Below are 7835 nucleotides of genomic sequence, written 5' to 3' on the forward strand. Positions count from 1 at the left end.
TTCCAATACATGATGGATAGATAGATAGATAGATAGATAGATAGATAGATAGATAGATGGATGGAAGGATAGACAAACAGACAGTTAGATAGATAGATGATAGATAGGTTCATTCCACAAGATCTGTGACTCTAGAGAACCCTAATACAAACAAAAAAGTTCAGGTATCCTTGTCATAGGGTGTAGAGTCTCCTGAGTGTATGTCTAGGAATGCTAGAGCTGGGCTGTTGGGTTTTTTTTGTTTGTTTTTTGTTTTTGTTTTCGTAGTTTGATTTTGAGATACCTCCAGACTATTTCCAAAGTGATTATGTTAGTTTACAACCTTACCAGCAACATATAAGGATTCCCCTTTTACCATATCTCCACCAAAATTTGCTGTTATTTTTATTCTTGATGAATAGCTACTCTGACTAGGGTGAGATGAATTTTTAAATGGATTTACCCTGTATTTCTCTAGTGGTAAAGGATGCTGAACACTTTTAAAATATCTCCCAGACATTTGTATTTTTTTTTAAAAAGAAAGTTCTGCTTACTCTGTAGTCTATTTTTAAAATTGGGTTGTTTTCTTAGTGTTTAGATGTTTTCAGTTCTTTGCATATCCTCCTCACCAATTTCCTGTCAGATGTACAGTGGCAAAGATTTTGCCCACTCTCTTGGCTGCATCTTGACTCAATTGTCAGTTTCCCCTGTTGTATAGAAGCTTTTAATTTCATGAGATCCAATTTGTTGGTTGTTTTCTTGTTTCCTGAGCTATTGAAGTCCTATTCTGAAAATGGTTACCTATACTTATGTTGAAGTATACCTCCACTCTTCCCTCTAGCAGTTTTAGAGTATCAGGTCTTATGTTGAGGTCCTTGATCCACTTGGAGTTGAGTTTTGGGACAAGATGGGAGATAGGGACTGAGTTTTAGTCTTTTGTATGTTCATGTCTCATTTAGGGTTACTTTTTGTTTTCAGAGACAATTTATTTATTTTTTTTCATATGCTCCTATCTTATGCTTGTCAGGTTGTCACTACTCAGGGAAGATGTTGCAGCCCTCAAACACCAAATTACAAACCAATAGAAATGTGAGGATTTCCACAGTTCTGTTGTTTGCACCTAAGTTTGGTCAAAATTAAAATATGTAGAAGCACTCAGAACATGCAGGCTACAAAATGTGCTGGAAACCCAACAACTACTTGCATTCCTGAGCCAGTTGCTACCCCAGCACACAACACAGCACCAGCAGCCACATCCTCACCAGTGGCCAAATGTAGCACATTTCCACTGAGCCTCTAGTTATGTACCCCTTTTAAGGCCCTGCCATCACAGTTGTCCCCTCTTGCTTTCCCCCTCTTGTATTCCTGCTCAGAGGTGTCCCCCCAATAAATTCTTTTGGGTTCGGTCTGTTGTATGGTGTGATCACTGTGGCATTCCTTGGCCTTCACATCTCTGGAACTTCACTTAATCAGAGCCCTTTTCTCACTGGCAGAGCCACCTATACATGGGAGTACTATCTCCACCTGGGCAGGACAAGTCCCAGACAGCAGGCATGACATTGGAAAAATGAACCACGGTGAGGTTAGTGCAATAGACACACTTTTTGTGTACATCCTCTGCCAAGCAACCTGTTACAGTTGCTAATTAGCATTATTTCACTTAGGGTTTCTTTTGCTGCAATGAAATACCATGACCAAAAAGCAAGTTGGAGAGGAAAGGTTTCATTTGGCTTATACTTCAGCATTGTTGTTCATCACTGAAAGAAGTCAGAACAGGGACTCAAACAAGGCAGGGTCCCAGAGGCAGGAGCTGATGTAGAGACAAGGAAGGAGAACTGCTTACTGTCTTGTTTCTGATGAATAACCCAGCTCACTTATAGAACCCAAGACCAGCATCCCAGGGATAGCACCATACAATAAGGGCTGGGCCCGCCTCTATTGATCACTAAATGAGAAAATGCCTTATAGCTGGACCACAAGGAAGCATTTCCTCAGCTGAGGATTCTTCCTCTGATGACTCTAGCTTGTGTCAAGTTGACATACAAAACCAACCAGTACAGTTGATATCCAGATTTTCCAGCATTTAGAGAATTCATTGTAGGTATAGAATAGTTACCGATTTTTATTTGTTGATTTTTGTATCCTGCTGCTTTTCTGAAAGTGTTTCTCAGGTCTAAGAATTTCCTGTAAGAGACCTTATGGTGTTTCAAGTATTGGTTCATGTAATTTGCAAATAGGGATAATACAATTATTTTCTTATTTGTATCCATTTATGTACTTTTCTTGTTTATTGCTCTAGCTGAGTCTTCAAACATTGTATTGAATAAGAGTGAAGAGAATGGTCAACCTTGCCTTGTTCTAGATTTTAAAGGAAATCTGTCAACTCCCCCTTCCCATGTGCTGTCTAATTTTATGCCAACTTGACACAGGATAGTCATCTGGGTGGACAGAACTGCAATTGAGAAAAATGTCTCCATAAGATTGGGCTGGACAACATGGGAGAGACCTATTGGGCCTTCATGAAAAACTCTCCCCTTCTAATGCCAATGGGGATTGAGAGCCCAATATGGCCAGCTTTGGCAAGCATTAATGTAAGCCTAGGAACTGCAGCCATGAGGTTGGATTCTCCAAAAGGTAATGTATGGTAACAGCTTTTTCAAGTATGTTTGAGAATGTATCACCCAGACACTTTGGAGATTAAGGATAACACTGAAGATCACTGACCTCCATTTATTAACAGTAGCATGCCAGATAAGCATTTTCATTCTCACAATCCTATTCAAGCTGGAGCAGTACCTACTTCTCTGGAGTGGCTCTGTGCAACATTTATTGGCCTCCTGAAATTCATTTGGTCCCCTTTGAAGATACCTTAAAATTTGTGAGCCTGAATGTAGCCTTTATGAGACCATTAGTTCTGCTCCTTGTGAGCTGCCTGGTTTTTTTTTTTTTTTTTTTCTTTTCTGTATGGTTCTTAGTTGTTCTTTTGCAGAACTGCCAGCTTAAGTCATTCTGGGATCAAGAAAAATGGGCCTCGGCAGTTCGTGTTCCTGGAGTTGTGTCCATGCCAATGGATGCCCACATGCTCCAGAAGAGAATTTGACATTGCTGCTGCCATTGTTGCTGTTATAACAGTGATGACCACTGCTACTACTGTTTCTGGGATAGCCATTTCATAACTGGTTACTACAGCTAGCACAGTGGAAACCCTGGCAGCAAAAGTAGCTACCACAGTTAATTAATCTTTCATTCTATTAGACATGACAATTTTAAATTATTGTTATATACAGTTCAATTGGCTTTGAAATTTATAAATTTACAAACTCAAGTTCCATTTGCTTTTGGGATACCATCTTACAAGGACTCCAATTTGCAGTAAGGCTCGTTAAGGAAGGGAATGGCTCAGTTGTCTTTAGCCTACTGGCTATGAGTGGGTTAAGACTTCTGATGGTCTTTTCTGTGTTGAAAGACACAGATTGCAAGCCTAGCACCACTTAGAGATCTTTAGCAATAGTTAACTCTGCAGCTCTCACATGATTCAGCCTGTATGATAATGAGTATTCAGAGATGGGTAATGCCTGGGGGCTAAATGTATTTCAGGAGGGCAAAAAATGTTGCATAGAGCCAGTCCAGAGAAGTAGGTACTACTCCAGCTTGAATGGGATTGTGAGAATGAAAATGCTTAGCTGGCATGCTACTGTTAATAAATGGAGGTCAGTGATCTTCAATGTTATCCTTAATCTCCTTAATCTCCTAGGTGTCTGGGTGACACATTCTCAAACATACTTGAAAAAGTCAGAAGCTCATTTTTTTTAGTAATAGGAGGGGACCTGTAGGGCCCTGGCCCCAGTTTTGGGTAATTGTTGTCTTGCTTGCTGACCTTGACCTTGATATCCTCCCTATGCTAATTCCCTGTGAGATTCCACCCTCCTGAATACTTAAAGGAAGCTCCTTGTATGTGTATCCTGCATATCGGGCATTAACAGCTGAGATGCAAGACTGTAAAACATCAGAAGTGAACTTCTGACTTCCGGGGTTCTCCCATTGTGCTGTAAGTCTGTATTTAAGACCTCCTCCCTCCTTCAATAAATGGCATTCAGCAGTCAAAGAAAAGAAAAGAAAGAAATTGAAGACAGTGGTGTTCTAAAACAGGAAGTGGTGATGGTGTCATGGGCCTATGAGGATGCTGGACTAAAGTCTATCAAATTGTGCAAACAGGAAAATTGTATACTATGTGAATTATCTGTCAATAAAGATCTTATTTTTTTTTTAAAAAAGAACACTACCACAATTTGAGCCAAATTTGAAGCAAGCTTGATTTTTTATTAGTGTGTATCCAAGAGCTGGCCAATTACTGCCTCCTAAGTCAGGCTAAAGAGAGAGCCCTGAATCCATCTCATGGTCCCCTTTTAAGGAGTAGAATCACAAGTAATATTACAGAATAGAGACAAGGGGGCAACAAGGAAATACAAAAATGTTTAAAAAAAATCATGAGGTCACCATGTGATTAGGAAGGGTCAGAAAGAGTAAAAGTATTCTCAAAACCAAATCAAGGTCATGGTTGGGAGAATGTCTGGTTCCATGAAACAGACAGCAACTCAATTCTCACAGTAAATAGAAACTTATTTTTAACAGTACAGCACAATGGCACTTGCCTTCAAAATGAAGTCAGGCATGTTCTTCATAGTACAGAGAGCTGACATCTTAATGGGTTTCAAGAAAACAGTGTTTAAGAAAAGAAAAAAAAGGATTAGTGAAATAAATACTAAATATGAGCCTTTCCATCATATACTATTAAACTTGTTTTGGAAACAAGGAATTCAAATCATTTTAATCTACCCACTCATTAAAATCTTTGTTTACTCAAAGATCTATTTCTCTATGGTGGGAATTTAATGACCTTGAGCAGGGACCATTTTTCTCCTTAGATCAGTACCTCTCTCCCATGTTGTTGTTGGTGGTAGTGGTAGTTTTGTTTGTTTGTTGGTTTGTTTTTTCAGGAAAAGAGTTTCTCTCTGAGTAGGAGCCATAGCTGTTCTGGAATGTGCAATGGAGACCAGACTGGTCTTGAATTCATAGAGATCCTCCTGTTCTGCCTCCTGAGTGCTTGGGAGAAAGGCATGCACCACCAAAAAAGGCTCACAAAACAATGTTTAAAGATAATTTAACACCTGAGTCCTGCTACATTGTGTATTACACATAAAGTGAAATCTGACTGATACACCTCCTAAAATATATTCCTGGGAAAACAGTGTAGCTCAGCTACTCAGATATGTAGCAGTACATTAGACACAGTACTAAATCACTGCTCTTGGAGGAGAATCTTGGAAAGAATCAGCACACTGCTCCTTGCTGCTGCTCCAAATTGCAAGGCCTGTTCGGAGACCTACTTTGGCAAGTACCACCCAGCTAGAGAGGCCTCACTAGAATAACAATACCCCTACATTGTGATCTGAGATTAAATGACTCAGAGCAGCCAGGCGTTGGTGGCACATGCCTTTAATCCCAGCACTCGGGAGGCAGAGGCAGGTGGATCTCTGTGAGTTCAAGGCCAGCCTGGGCTACCAAGTGAGTTCCAGGAAAGGTGCAAAGCTACACAGAGAAACCCTGTCTCGCAAAACCAAAAAAAAAAAAAAAAAAAAAAAGACTCAGAGCACAGATATTCCCAGTTCTATCCTACTCCAGGAGGAGACAGGGAACCTGTACTGGAAATATGCATTTAAAGTAGTATTTGTTCCAGTCTCCCAGAACATTGTTTTTTCTCCTTAGGTATAGGGTCCTGAGTGTGCACAGTCCATTACACACTCAATGTCCAGTGCAGTAAGTACCTTTACCTCAGACCTCGGAAGTTCTCAAAAACCAACCTTAGGTCAAATTCAAAGGAACAATAAAAGTGAAATAAGGCCATAAATTGGAAAGCAAAAGGAGATATACCAAAGGCTGGGAGGAAAAAATCGAAAGGCCAAATGATGTAATTATAATTACAAATTTCTTAAAACATTCAACAGGCTGCATGACCCTATGTAATCAGAGGACAAACAATTTACATTGGAGCATACCAAGGATTACTCATACTGTAATATATGAATCAAAACAACCAGTTCCACTTGATGAGGACAGGAAAAAGAAATATTAATATACTGATGAATATCTGAACTATTAATCATTCCTAATCCATTAGATAAACCATCAATAAAATAAGTTTCTGCCTGTATAATGGGAGAAGGCTGAAAAATTTTTGTAATCACAAATTCAGGTCATATGAGAAAACCCCTATCTTGCCAGAAGGATAATGATTTTCTATCTTTCCATAGCAAACTGCAAAAGATTTGAAAGTCCATAAAATTCTTTAACACACTTAAACACTGACTGTTAGTTAAGGATAGTAAAAATACAGCAACAATCAAATCCATATAATTTTTGATGTTGAGTCATGCCCTGATTTACTAATTGAGCAATAAGACTAAGGAAAAAACTGGTAGTGTGTCCCCTGCCCCCCATTGATGTAAACAAATCCATTCCAAAGATTTACACTTTGGCTCTAAGTGGATGAGACAATTTAGTGTGGAAAATAAGTAAGTTTAAAGGACCAAGAATCCACATAATAAGAAAAATGCCTCTTTTAGTCTGGATTCAAATACCTGTAGTTCTTACTCTGCCTCTGGGGCTAATATGTGAGGACTATCCAATGATGCCTATCCTTGTACAGTTTTAAATACAATGGTTGGGGGAACAGTAGGTACTCCTCATGGAGAACATAGGCAATGAATACTCCCTAATAATTTCTCAAAGTCATTAGGTGTTTTTAAGTTGCTCTGTATAATGGATTTTTTGTGTTTGTGTAGTTAAATGGTTGTTGTAGTAACCAGTTTTGCTAAATACTGCACAGTGTCTGATCTTTGTACTATTTCAGTGCAATAATAAGTTCACTGTTTTGTGTGTCAATTTCTGAGTCATACCATATATGAATTGTAGCTCCTCCTCTTTAGATCTAGCAAACAGTATATCATCTATACATTGAATGATATAAGCCTGAAGAAAAGCCTTCCTCATAGACTCTTACACCTTTACTATATAGTATTGACACATAGTAGGGGAGTTTTTCATCCATTGATGCAATATAGTCCATTGATATTGGAGCAGAGGTTCTTTATAATTGAGGGAACAGAAACAGCATAACACATGTTATCAGGATAAATAAGTATACTTTAACAGCAATCTTTTAAATCCAAAACTATTAAAGGCTTATCTTTAGGAATACCTGTGGGTCTAAGTAAACCTGGCTGTAAATCTGCCCTTGGCCAGGTAGTAGTTTCTGGCCTTTATGGTATAAATCAATCCATTCCAAAGGTTTACCTCTTGTGCTATATCATGTCCATAAATGAAAATTTAGTGGGGTAAATAAGCAAGTTTGAAGGCAACAAAGGATCCACAGGATACACATGTGCCTCTTTGGTCTGGATTCAAATAGCTATAGTTATTTTTTGCCTCTCAAGATAGCATGTGAGGACAATCCAATGCCATCTCCCCTTTTAGAGTTTAGATCAATTGGTTAGTGAATAATTAGGTGTTAAACATTTTGATTTTGCTGAAGATGCAATGAAAATACCAATCACACCTCATGAGGCCAGAAGGAATTTGTAAATGAAGTCAGCTTTATCATAGGCTAAGTCTTCACCCAAATGGAGAGAATTTAAGATTAGATTGATCAGTAAATTACACACCCCATGCTTCAGGATTATTTTCAGAAAATGGAGGATATGTATGTAAAGGATGCTCCAGTAAATTAGCTGAAGGATCTGTCACCAACACACATGTAGGTGATGCCATTTTTACTTTTGATTTTTCCTGAACAAGGA

The sequence above is a fragment of the Onychomys torridus genome, chromosome 21 (genome assembly GCF_903995425.1).
Source record: "Onychomys torridus chromosome 21, mOncTor1.1, whole genome shotgun sequence".
Lineage (NCBI taxonomy): Eukaryota > Metazoa > Chordata > Mammalia > Rodentia > Cricetidae > Onychomys > Onychomys torridus.